Here is a 13,839-nt window from a genome sequence, read left to right on the forward strand (position 1 = left end):
ACAATTTCAGGCCCTTGCAGCAGTTAAGAAGAGCAGCCACAGCAGGACTAGACCCCTAATGTCAGACTTGCACTGGATAGACTGATACATTAAAAAGTGAATGTCGTAAGGTCATCTGAAGACTGCTCATGATTCCAGCTAAGGAAAAATGAAAGGGGCTGGAAATAAGATAATTTTTGATCCTGGGCACAACTGAGATATTGCCAAGCTCAGAAAACTGAGAAAGTATATCACATTATTTTTTGATTACCTCCATCCTAATTCCAAAAGCCAGGGATTTACATAATGGACACTAGCTGCTCTATAAGACAACCCACAGCAACCCGTTTGCCCTAGGTATAGTCCTAGCTAGAAGGTACAGCTGTGACCATACAGTCGCATGCAACCCCCTTCCCTCCGCTGTCACCTTCCAGCCCTGTTCACCACAGAGGTAGTTGTGACTGTGTCCCACAAAGAGCTCTGAAATGGCCACAGCTCACCTAGGACAGCAGTGTCCTTAGCCATGGAGGCCCAGCTCTTTGGTAGAACCATGGAGATGCAAACAAAGCATGACATACAGCGATGTTCCCTGCTCTGCCACACAGGTGAGGTGCTCATTAAGTTTGAGCAGTGTCAGCTATGTCATGTGGGACACTGTGCTTGAGCTGCCCAACTGCTGCAGCCAGGAGCATGGGCCCTTTTGCAATTGCTGTAATTAGCAGTTCTCTAATGAGCAAGCGAGCAGGAGGTGTCTGTGTACTGGGGCCTGAGAAACACAGGGACAAAATGGGAGAAAGAAAGGGAAAAACAGACAGCCTTTTTTCATGCACTAAGGCCCAGATCAGTCAGACTATGCTGTTGTTAAATACACAGATAACTAATTCATTTATGTGGTTCCACCAAGGAGACAGCTGGTACTGAGGAGAGAAGGGGCTCCAAAGGCCAAAGAAAAATGTGGTTGAAGAGAAAGCTAAGGGGATGTTAAACTACAGATCTTGGGAGAACTACAGGATTCAGTTTATTTACTTTTCTTTTCTTTTCTTCAGTTTCCATCTTTCCATTCTGAAAACAAATTACTTCCCTTTTTGGAAGAAAGAAATTAAATGCAATATTAAGTTTATTAAATTTAAACAAAATAAATCAGGAAATGCAGAGGTTACTTATCTCATAGCAGTATTAACCTGGGCTCACTGTGAAGAAGAGCTTCATTTATCAAAACCTTATCTGAACTCCCTTTTTGTCCAAAATTGGGTTATATCCCAAAATGTGAATCATTTGCATTGGCAAATCCCTCGTTCATCTCCAGTCTCACTTGGCAGATACATTTCATGTTCCCATCTCATCCTACAACAGAAAAGGTATAAGAAAAACAGGTTATCTAGAAAATAGTGATAGTGCAGATTACATATATGGGAAATTTGTCTAGTTCTTTAAGAGTGACCCCTCCTGCCTAACCTTCACAAGGAAGGGGTCTTACAAATTCATGATTTTTAGGGTTTGGCTGTTACTATTAATAGGTGTGTAGGAGTGAAACAATTTCTGTGGAAAAGGGCGAAAAAACAGTTCAAAGTATGGCAGTTCACCTACTCAGCAGCATAAGCCATTGCTCCTCTCTCTGCACTGGCCTCTCATGAATATGGAGCCAAGTTAAAGATTTCTATCCTTCTCCTCAGGTTTCCGCAGAATTGTCTCAGGGACTGTGATGTAGCTCTCTGTGTTGATAAGCTTTTCCCAAAAAACGATATTCCCTCGAGCAAAGAAGTTGCACACTCAGAGGGTGGGCTATAGGGACAGTTTGTTCTCGGCCACTAACCCATGGTGGAATATGTCTTCCAGAGCCTGTGGGATCAGTCTCTATGTTCCACCAGCAGTTTTTATTCATCTTTTCTTTTCTTGGACATAGAAACTGATTATCCCAATGGCAAATGGAAAAGGAGGACATTACAGTTACAAAAGCTGTGGTAAGCATACACATGAAATGTCTTTGACTGGAACGTGTGTGTATGCATACGTTTACATGTGCTGCTATTTCTACTCAAAGGAAACAAAATGTGTACATGAGATTAACAAAGAAAAAGCTACTGAAAACAGAGGGGTAAAACTGTGCCCTGTTCCTTTTCCAATAGATTTTCCCCTATAATATCTGCTGACGATAGACACAGAAGTAGAAGCTGGTGAGGGCATCAAAGGTAACAAATACAGCTAAAACAGTACGATTATTAGATACAGCTGAAGATGTTCTAACAGGCTACATTATTAAACTGATGGCTTCCCCAATGTAATGTATGCTGCCAGAAGGAGTCGTCCGTATGTAAACACAGTGAAAGGGATTTCTTTCTGTATGTCTGCATGGAAATTACTCTGCCCAGATACTAGCAGGTGACCGTATTTCAGATTGTCCGTCTCATTAATGTGCAGCCAGTAAACACACATGCTGCTGAATAAAAGATTGATAGAGAGAAAAATTGCATTTCAGAAATTTTTTGAAAACAGAAAAAAAAATTCTCCTGAATATGTGCTATCAGCTTGGAAATACACACAGACCCTGGAACTGCATTCTGTTTTCTGCACATCCAGCTCATTGCATAGAAGTTCAAGGAAGGGTATCCCTAGCACTTATCACTTTCAATTTAGTCCAAGAAAGATAACTCAAATTTAGAAAAGCCCAGTGAGGGGACTGCTGCTGAAGTAGATAATGAACTGTAATGTTGAACTACGTGAAACCTCAGTGTCATTGCTATACCATGATACCTTCTATATTCCAGAAAGGTTTTCCTGAACAAACAGCAATTTTTAAATATTTTAGGAAACTATGGCAAAGTATAACCCAATTGTGTTGTAAAGTTGATCTAAAAATGAGATTTTCCCAGCATACACTTCTTCTCTGACACTAAAGATTATACAAAAATAAACTGCTGGAGAAAGACAATCATTAATAAATATCAGAGTCTGTAAGTGAGCAGTAGAACAGAAAAATATAACTGCAGCTGCAAATCTTGGTAGTTCAACTTACTTACAATTCATAGGACTATGTTTTTTATACTTTATGCTTTCTAAAGCTCTTTAAAAACTAGTATTGTTGATGCTTATTTTATCAGTTTAATCATTGACTCGTTGCTTAACCTGTCTTGTTACTTAGGTCTTTAAAAGTCAACAGATAATAATATGAAATAAATAAAACCTTTGTCACTCATTCCTACATCAAGTTTTACGTAACTCTCCTAAGTATGAGTTGCAACAGAAACCTTTGAACAGCATGCCAGTAAAATGAACTCTATTGCAAAGAAGCTGATAAAGTCTTGTTTGGAATATTGTCAATTTATTCCAGGAATTTAACTGTAACTAACCAGATACTTAAAGCTTCTTGGATGCAATATATCTTTGTTCTGTAAATAATACTCACTTCTTTAAGTTGAAAAGCTTGATATATAATGGCCCAGATGTATTTCTGCTCTATTTTGAGATTGCCAATAAAAGTGGGCAGAGACATAATGATTTCTCTAGCAGGAATGCCAGCCAACAGATGCTAAAGAGAAGTGAGACCTTGACTGCCTTCACAACTGACCTTGGGTTACTTCAAGTCTATAACTGTGGTGTGAAAAAGTACTATCCTCCTGTACCCACTCCACTTAATATCATAGTTTAACAGTATTTTAGGAATCTACATCCTGGTCCAGATTTTTAGAAATTATTTAAAAATTTGAGGTGTGTCCATTTTTCATCTTTGGAGGGTGAAAACTCAGGTCCTGCTGAAAAATTAGCTGAACACTTTTCACCAGCATGATGAACAGACGGAGGAGTTAGAGGTCTTCATGCAGTTGCAGAGCTATGATCACACAGGGATAATGGAGTCATAGTGGAATAGCTCACATGATGGGAGTGTTAAAAGGATGGACACATGCTCTTTAGGAAGGACAGGCCAGGAAGGTGGGGGGGGGGGCGGGGGGAATTGCCCTTTATGCGAGAGAGAGGTGGGAATGCCTGGAGCTCTGCCTTGGGGTGGATGAGGAGCCAGCTGAGAGCTTACAAATCAGGATTAGTGGGCAGACCAATGTGGAGGATGTTGGGGTGGGTGTCTGCTGCAGACTGTCTGATGAGGAAGAAGGTGAGGTCTTCTTCAGACAATGGGAAGAAGCCTCACTTTCACAGGCCCTGGTCCTCACGCACAATTTGAACCACCCTGATATCTGCTGAAGGGACAATACAGCAGGGCACAAACAGTCCAGGTTTCCGGAGGGCAGGGGTGATAACTGATAACAGGTGACCAAAGAGCCAATGAAGGGAGATGCTCTGCTGGATCTGTTTCTTACAAACAGGGAAGAACAGGGTTGGACATGTGGAAGTCAGGGGCACCTTGCCTGCAGTGACCATGAGAGAGTGGGGTTCAGGATCCTGAGAGGATGGAGCAAGGCAAACAGCAGGATCACAACCCTATCAGCCTGGAAAGCAGATTTTTGCCCATTCAGGATCTGCTTGAAAAAATTCTATGGGATACAGCCCTAGAGAGCAGAGTGGTCCAGGAGAGCTGGTCAGTCTTCAAGCATCACTTCCTCCAACCTCAAGAATGGTCCATCCTCACAAGCGGGAAATCAAGCAAAAGTGGCAGCAGGCCTGTATGGATGAACAGGGAGCTCCTGACTAAATTCAAAATATTAAAAAAGGAAGCGTACAACAGGTGGAAGCAGCGTCAGGTGACACTGGAGGAATATTGAGACACTGTCCAAGCATGCAGGGATGGGGTTAGAAAAGTCAAAGCACACCCGACTTTGAAGCTAGTGAGGTATGTGAAGTACAAAAAGGAAGGTTTCTACAAGTACAGCAGCAGCAGAAGGAAAAGTAGGGAAAATGTGGGCCAGCTGTTGAATGGAGCAGAGGACCTGGGAACAAAGGACATAGAAAAGGCCAAGGCACTCAATGCCTTCTTCACCTCAGTCTTTACTGGTAAGACCGGCCTTCAGGAATCTCAGGCTCCTGAGACCAATGAGAAAGTCTGGAGCAAGGAAGACTTACCCTCAGTAGGGGAGCATCAGCTTAGGGAACATTTAAACAAATTGGACGTACACAAGTCCATGGGCCCTGATGGGATGCACTCACGAGTGCTGAGGAAGATGGCCCATGTCACTGCAAGGCCACTCTTGATCATCTTTGAAAGGTCATGGTGACTGGGAGAGGTTCCTGAGGACTGGAAGAAAGCAAGTGTCACTCCTATCTTCAGGAAGGGCAAGAAAGAGGATCCAGGGAAGTATAAGCCAGTCAGTCTCACCTCGATCCCTGGGAAGGTGATGGAGCAAATAATCCTGGAAACCATTACATATTAAACATATTAAGGACAAGAAGGTGACTGGGAGAGGTCAGCATGGATTTATGAAGGGGAAATCATGCTTGACCAACCCAATAGCCTTCTATGATGAAGATGGCTGGCTTGGTGGAAAAGGGGAAAGCAGCGGATGTTGTTTATCTCAACTTCAGCAAGGCTTTCAACACCATAACATCCTCATTGACAAACAGAGGAAGTACAGGCTAGATTGGTGGACCGTGAAGTGACCTGGAAACTGGCTGAACTTCCAGGCTTAAACAGTTGTGATCAGCAGCACAAAGTCCAGTTGGAGGCCAGTCATTAGTGGTGTGCCCCATGGGTCGATACTGGAGCCAATTTATCTTCATCAATGACCTGGATGAAGGGACAGAGTGCACCCTCAGCAAGTTTGCAGATGATACAGAACTGGGAGGAGAGGTTGATACACCAGATGGGTGCGCCATTGAGAAGGACCTCAAGAAGCTAGAGAAATGGGCAGAGAAGAACCTCATGAGGTTCAGCAAAGGGAAATGCCAAGCCCTGCACCAAGGGAGGAACAACTCCATTCACCAACACATGCTGGGGGCTGACCAGCTGGAAAGCAGCTTTGCAGAAAAAGACCTGGGGATCCTGGTGGACACCACATTGACCATGAGCCAGTAATGTGCCCTTGTGGCAAAAACAGCCAACATCATCCTGGGCTGCATTAGGCAGAGCATTATCAGCAGGTCAAGGGAGGTAATCCTCCTCCTTTCTTCAGCCCTGGTGAGACCACACTGGGAGTGCTGTGTCCAGCCCTGGGCTCCCCAGTGCAAGAGAGACATGGACATACTGGAGTGAGTCCACTGAAGAGCCATGAAGATGATTAAGCGATTGGAGCGTCTGTCATAGGAAGAGAGGCTGAGAGAGCTGGGACTGTTCATTCTGGAGATGAAGGCTCAGGGGGGATCTTATCAATGTGTATAAATGGGAGGGAGTAAAGAAGACAGAGCCAGATTCTTCCAAATAGTTCCAAGTGACAGGGCAAGAAGCAGAGCACAAATTGAAATACAGGGAATTCCATTTAAACATAAGAAAAATCTGAAGAGAATGTATCATCACAAAATAAATGAAACTCACACTCTGGGGTGCACACCAGGTGCTAAAGCTCTAACTCTGCTCACATGTAACAGATTTCAGTTGCTCATCTTTAGCTAGTTTGTGATTTCTTTGGGCAAGCACACCCGAAAATATTATTGAAATAAAAGCTATGCTCCCCTGAAGGATTTGTACCAAATGCTTTTGATGAGGAAAACTGCATGTGAAGCGTGTTGGATTGGAGGATTTGCCAACCTTCAGCTGTTGCAGTAATTTGGTGGCTCAAGGAAACATCCAGTGATTTTTGAACTGAAAGCCTGCCTGTGTCCTCTGAGACCAGTCCCAACTATTGACACAAGCCAGAGAACAACCTGTTAGCAAACTTTTCCTACATGCCTTTTTGAAGAGGCGTATTCTTTTTTTAAACTTTGGGGAAGTGTTTCCCAATAACTGGCATGAACTAAAAACATCTCTTCCCTGAAAGACAGAAAATTGCCTGAGGACTGCTAGATAACCCTCTTACTTGAGCCACCCCTCCCACTGCAGCATGCGAGAGCCAGCAGGTTAGTGGGCTTTGAGCCTGCCTTGCAAATGCTGCAGTTTGTGGGGCTCCCACAATGTTGACGAAGAAATGAGCCACTAGAGCTTGTTGAGGTCATTCCTGAATGGCAGAGAATACAAACACGTCTTCCCACTCTACTTGGGGAGGCGAGCTGGTCAGACTAGGTGCAGAAGAGGACATGGACCTAAGGCAAGGGACAGACTGGGAGCACTGGGGAAAACAGGGCTTGGCTCTGGACGCAGCCAAGCCTCTGAAGACAGGAGAAATTACTGTGGGTTGCTCCTTGCCATAAGTAAATACAGCAGTGGAGGATGCCTATCAACAAGGGGCAGCTTTAACCTACTCACAGCTTTTAACGGAACAGGATTGAGATGTTTGCTTGGAAACATTAAAGAAAAAAAGAAGAGTGGCAGGGAGAAGCTGTACTTTGTGGAGGAGGGATGTAGTAAAGGACTCCAACACACCAGCTGTTTCTCATGCCCTTGCGGTTCCTGTAACCAATACAGCCATCAAGGGTGAGGAACATAGATCTCAACTGCTGGTTCCCTCCCAGCTTTGTTGGAAACTTTGCCCTCTGAGCCTTTCCAAGCATGACACTTCCCCTCTGTGCATGGACAGAGCAGACAGCAGCAGAGCAGGCCAGCACGGCCTTGACCTTTGGTCAGCCAGGATAACACCTCCACTACCGCCACAGCTGGGCCACTGCAGCTGCTCCTGAGAGCATGAGCGTTTGCCTAAAATGTCTCTCTTTCTGGTAAAAACCTAGGGAATTTGCTGAAAAACAGACCCTTGTTATTACTGAGTTTTAGCTGCTGTGGGGTCTCATGTACCAGCCCATGAGTTAGCAAGGGTCATGAGAAGCCACACATGAAAACAAGAAAACACAGAGTTAAGATTAGGTCCAGTGCGACTATAGCCCTTTCTGCACTATGCCCAAAGCGCCGTAACACATAAATCTACAGTCAGTGGAGAGTAACTGGGAAATGGGAAGTGAAAAGCGTTGGACAGAGCATACTGCAGTCCTTTTGCTGGTGGAAAACTCACGATCTGGGGCTATTCCAAGCTCCCTGTGCCTGCTCCATCCAAAAGCATTGTCACAGGAGTAATGTTACACCTGTTCAGGTTGATTTTCTTTCTTTTCTTTTCTTTTCTTTTCTTTTCTTTTCTTTTCTTTTATTTTCTTTTCTTTTCTGTTCTTTTCTTTTCTTTTCTTTTCTTTTCTTTTCTTTGTCCTTAGTGTTAATTCCTTCACTTCTAAATACAGGTTAACTTTTAGTACTATGCTTTTCCCTTGGCTCTCATGAATCAGCAGGGGCAGGGGTAAATCACTTCTATTCAAAGGCAAATTGCTACCAGACCAGACTACACAACTAGCCACTGTCAGGAGATAGACTGGGTCTCTCAGGACACACACATCTTTCTTTTGAAAGGGAGGGGCAAGGAACCAGCAGATCAAATCAAAGTCCCTTCCCTAAAACAAGAGAAAGTCCCATTCCCCTTATCTTAATCATGGCGTTAGCAAGTTGCTCTGACTAATTCTCTTGCCATTCATTACAGCTCTGCTCAGCAGAGAGAAAACACCTGGCATGCATTTGGTGATGACTGCCAGCTCCTCAGATTGCCAGATATTTTTATTGGGCCTCTTAAATATTTCCTGGTTTGCAAAAGTTCTTGTCTTCCTGGTGCTCCAAAGAGTTGTAAGACACCTCTGGGCAGCCACAGCTCTGAGCTAATGGAGATTTATTTTTTCCAGAGTTTCAATGTTTTCCTAACACATGTTTAACAAAACAGCCATGACCTGCTAAATTTGTTGTGCAGGCAGAACTAAGTCTAAAACAAGGAGCAAAGTAGATGCCAAAAGTGGGTGTTGTACAGCAAGATTCTGAGAACTGACTTTATTCAGCAGACTGAGTAATCCATACAGTTATACATAAACAAATGTAGTCTGTTGGCTGCTGCAAATATCCAATATACTAATTAAAGTCAGCAAAAAAACCCACAAATTAAATTAATCCCGCTTTTTTCATTATGGAGACTTAAAATATTTAAATGGTATGTTCTTGGGGAGAAATGTGTTGGCTGTTAGCTACATTATTTAAAAGATAGCTCAGCACAGAGAACTCAAATTTTACTACAGGTCTTACATGAAGTTCTTTCTTTACTTATGTAGTTTAGCATATAGAAGAGCTGTAAAAATGCTAAGCTGTATAAACACTGAAAAAATTGTTGAGATTAAAAAAGGAACAAATTTTCCTGTCACATCTAAACATTGTTATTAACTGAAAGTTAAGAAATAATTGACGTCAGTATGTGAGAGCCAATCTTTTTTACAAAAGCCTATCAGACTTTCTTCTGCATATACATACAGAGCTGCAAAAAAGTGCTACGTACCCAACATAAGCATTTGGGTGACTTAAGAACGAGACGTTTCAAATCTCTCCATTTATTATTCCTATGATTTTATGAGGGTTAAGCTTTGAAATAAGATCAAACTCCCTGAACTTTGGGAGTATACAGAGTATCAGGTCTTGACCCATCTTTTAGGCTTTAGATCCAAAATCTAGAGAACACGCAGTTCTGTTTCCACGACTGAGATGTTGAATCTTCATTCTTCCTCAGCTCTCTGTCTGCACTGACCCTCAGCTACGACTTGCATTCTCTTTTTCTCTTTTTTCCTTTCTGGTCTTTTCACTACAAGAAATACTCACTCCTCTCTTTTAAAATACCAATAATTAAATAGCACTCTCATCTTTAAAGGAAAATAGGGAGCAAAATAGGATAAGAAATCTAGGTTTTACAAAATTTTCTGGTTAAAATGGTTCCTTAAAATAATGACTAAATTTAAAGATCTCTGTAGCCAGCTGACAATGGAAGTAGAGTCAATTGGAAACATTCATGGCACTTTTTCCATGAACTTGAATTAATTTTTACCTCATTACTTTCAAATTAATTATGTTACACATATCAGACTCCTTCTGGCACTTTGCTAACATCTGGATGCCCTTATTATCCTTGTTATATTTTTTTACACAAATGCCTGTATGCTCTTTGGACCAAGTGATTATTTTGTTGGATAAGTCCGGATATTTCATTGGTCTACTCAGGGGAATTTTCATTGTTTCTGTCATTAATTTGTCACTTCTCACTAGATGTAAACACTGCATTTGACTCCTACATAAATACAAGAGGAGGTATTAATTACCATTAAACTTCTGCTAGAAAAATATCAGGTATCAAGGAAGTAATAGCTGCAGCTCCTTTAAGAAAGATCAGTAGATAGGCTGAACAACATACACCCAGGACTTACTGTCCTTCTTTTTCTCTCTACAACCTTAAATTATTATCCTGTGGCCTATCTATTCTACCATTTCACATTATAGAGAGCTGGGTCCTCCTCTAGCTTACTTAAGATTTCTTTTCTAATAAAAACCAAATTTTGCTTCCTTCAGCAACAAAAAAGCTATTTTCAGGTCAAACTGAATGTACGAGTGCTGGCCTACATTTGAAAAGATGCAGAAGTTGTTTTTGAGCTGTGGACAGAAAAATATGCAAATAATGCAAGAAATGAAATTTCACCAAAATAATATTTTTCTTTAGAAAACATCATTTAAGTTATTTGCATCCAGGATCTGAGAGGAATAGTTCTTGTCACCATAATTTTAAAGGTCTGATACAGCATAAATGGGCCTTACAAAGACAAATCCATAGCTCCTTTCTTAATATTGTTTCCAGGATGCTGGGGGAACAATGAACCGTGACCTGAGCATTAGTGCCATGACTTTTTAGGAGTCAGGTGGGGATATGCCATTTCCCCAGTTGTTTACCTGTTCCAAATTCTATCATATTTTAAGAACACAGATTTAGCGAAAACACCCTCAATGATTGTGTTCTCTTAGATCCCACAAGAGAAGACAGTTGAAACCAGCTGCAGATAAAGAGATACAGTAATACTGCAGTTATGAAGCCTGTTCAATCCCAATAAGTTGACATTATCCTTGGTCATACAGAATTGTGGAAACCACTGTGTTGACCAAATAGTTAAGTAACAAAGACTTCCAGGAAAGAAAACTAACTTTCAGGCAGTGCTGATGTTTACACTTTATGCAATACACGTGAACAATTTTAAACATGATGAGAAGGAAAGGGAGAAAAGAAGTCCAAATATATGAATGTGATTGCCAGGAAAATCATTGTGGTCTATACATAACTTCAACTTGTCAGACATGACATTTTGCCTCCGGAAGCAGCTCCATTTAAAAAAGAAAGCTCTTACTTAAATGCAAAAGCTTGTCCAAAAGCCATTTCTTTCAAGGTGTTAAGTAAGGCTCAAATGTCCGTTGAAGTCAACTTTCATTGAACCAGTGTCATCTGTTGGTGGATACAAAATGACCCTGCTAAACTGAGCTCCTCGCTGTATTGAGGGTCACTTCTAACTCCTGTCACACATATCTATAACGGTAAGAAATAGCAACTACATTCACCACAGATGCAACCGAGCTGTCATGTGCCAATTGACCATTTCCCAAATTTTCAGGGGGTTGTTGTTCTGTGTCATAACAGCAGCGTTCACCAATTTTGTGTTCCTCTTTGCAAGGGAGGAAAGTTACCATTTATCACTATTGGAATAATGATACTTATTCTCAGAAAACATTCCTGTTTCTAAAATAGTCTATCATGTGGTCATCTCTATACTAAAGACGGCTGTTTCTCTTCCTCTTTCCTCCCTGCCAGATTATATTTACACAGATTCTTATTTTAAATGCTTTCATAATAGTATTTTCCATATAAACAGCTCCTGTAGTAACTATATGCATGCTACGTGATTGAAGCAGGAAGGAGAAGCTGTTTGCTTTATGTATATGCAATGAGGTGGCCCTCTCTCTTTCAAAAAATTTGGTGCACATTGCAAAATAGTTTGACAGCAGCTGGTCCAGCTATTTTGATACCCCCATGAGAACATTTTATTCAATCTCCTGTCACCTAGATCCCCAAATGTTGACTAAAACCTGCAAGAAAGAAGGTATTTTCTTATACCTGTTCTAAATGCAATTAGTGAAATAAGCAACTCAAGTCTAAACTAAGGTTTAGAATTTTGAAAGATATTCTTTTCAGTCCTAATAGTGTAAAGTTAAAAGATCTGTTTTGGAGTGGCTTATTAATAAACTGCATTGTGTCAAAGTAGGATTTAGCTGTACTGTAGCAATACCCATATCATTAAATTATCTGCTGATATCAGTTAAAAGATCCTCACCAAAGTCAAAATAGAGATGCTTCTATTCACCTCAGTAGAACACTCACTCCTCATTCATACATACTGTTGTAGATTGGATTTTGCTGGATAGAAAAGGAACCACAGACATGAAAAGAAAATCAGCTAACTAACTTCCTAGTCTCCCCGTTTAATTACATTTGTAGAGAAGATAAATCATCCATGTATTCAAATGAATGTACAAGCAAAATTCCACTTATGTTATTCAATTGTACTTCAACAAAACAGCAAAATAAGTGTTAAAAACATTCTAATCTCATGTGCATCACAGTGGCTGTATGGTACATCAGAACAATAATACTGAAATATCACAAAGCACATCGTAAACTAGACAGGATAGTTTCCACTTGAATTTAATGAGACAGTAATCATAATGTAAGACAAATTAAATCATAGCTTACTGAAATTCTCCATTCTGAAAGTAGTATTAATGCCACAATGAGTCCTTGAGTTGCAGCTAACTGTCTGAGATGATACAGCATGCTCCTCCGGTTGATTCAGAAAATGGTAGAAAATGGCTAAAGCCACTTTATACCGTCAAACATATACTGATGGCAAAAGAAAAACACTTTTAGAGATAGATACTCTGTTAACTCTCAGAATGTACAGTACTTTGTACCAACAGTGAGACTGAGGCAATTATGAAGAAAAGTTATAGATCAAGAACTAAAGACTTTACTTGTGTAAGTGAGCTCATTCACCTAAATAAGGACTGTTGGGGTTTAGGTCAGGAACTCTACCAGTATAATACTAGAAAAATATATTTAAATTACTTCACAACAATGATTTGAGAGAGAAACCTAATCCCAACAGGACTATGATTTCCTTTGAAAAGGATTAATAATATTGCATCACTAATGACGATTTTGTATTCAAAATTGTTTCATGCCAGCACAAAATCTTTGGAGGGGGAGAGATCTCACTAGTATCCATTTTATTGCCTTACCCAGGCTCTGTGGGCCATGTCTAGAAAGCAGACTATGAATCACTTTGAAGGAATCATTGAAGCAATACTGCTCCATTTCTGCGACAAGTTCCTCTTCCTATTGGTGAGTGACCATATGTAATGGCAGTTCTGTGTCATCAATCTGCTTTTCCCTCCACTCTGATCTCTTAGCATGAGCTTGCAGTTTGACATGCATTAAGCAGCTCAAATGCAAAACTACAAGAATCCTAAAAAGACAAAGCAGAGAAAAGTGTTCACCAGTAAGGTAATGTCCAGCAGGGCCACTCCAGGCTGACTCCCATGTCACTGGCATCCCAGTAAGCACATATATATCACTGTGGATCCACCATCCAATATGACCTTGTCCTGTCTCTATTCAAATGAGAAGACTGGGGCACTCCACCTCCTACAATCGTAGGCTGGCACCAGGAAGAAGCCCTGCCAGGGCTGGTCATCTCCTAAGAGGTGCAGGTCCTCCAAAGAGTATCTGATGGCAGAGCCAGAATTTGACGTCACATCTCCCAGTCCCATTGTTAAAAGCCCTCTTCCACACTGTTAGAGGAGAATCACTACTCCTTATATCCAGCCGCATGGCCCTATGTTACATGAATGAATAAGAAAATAAATATGGATACTGGCTGATTTGGGGCAGGAGGAGGCTGGGAGTAGATGAGATAGAAATCTTACAACTTCAAGTATTATGACAGATC

This window comes from Apteryx mantelli, chromosome 1, assembly GCF_036417845.1.
Source record: "Apteryx mantelli isolate bAptMan1 chromosome 1, bAptMan1.hap1, whole genome shotgun sequence".
NCBI lineage: Eukaryota > Metazoa > Chordata > Aves > Apterygiformes > Apterygidae > Apteryx > Apteryx mantelli.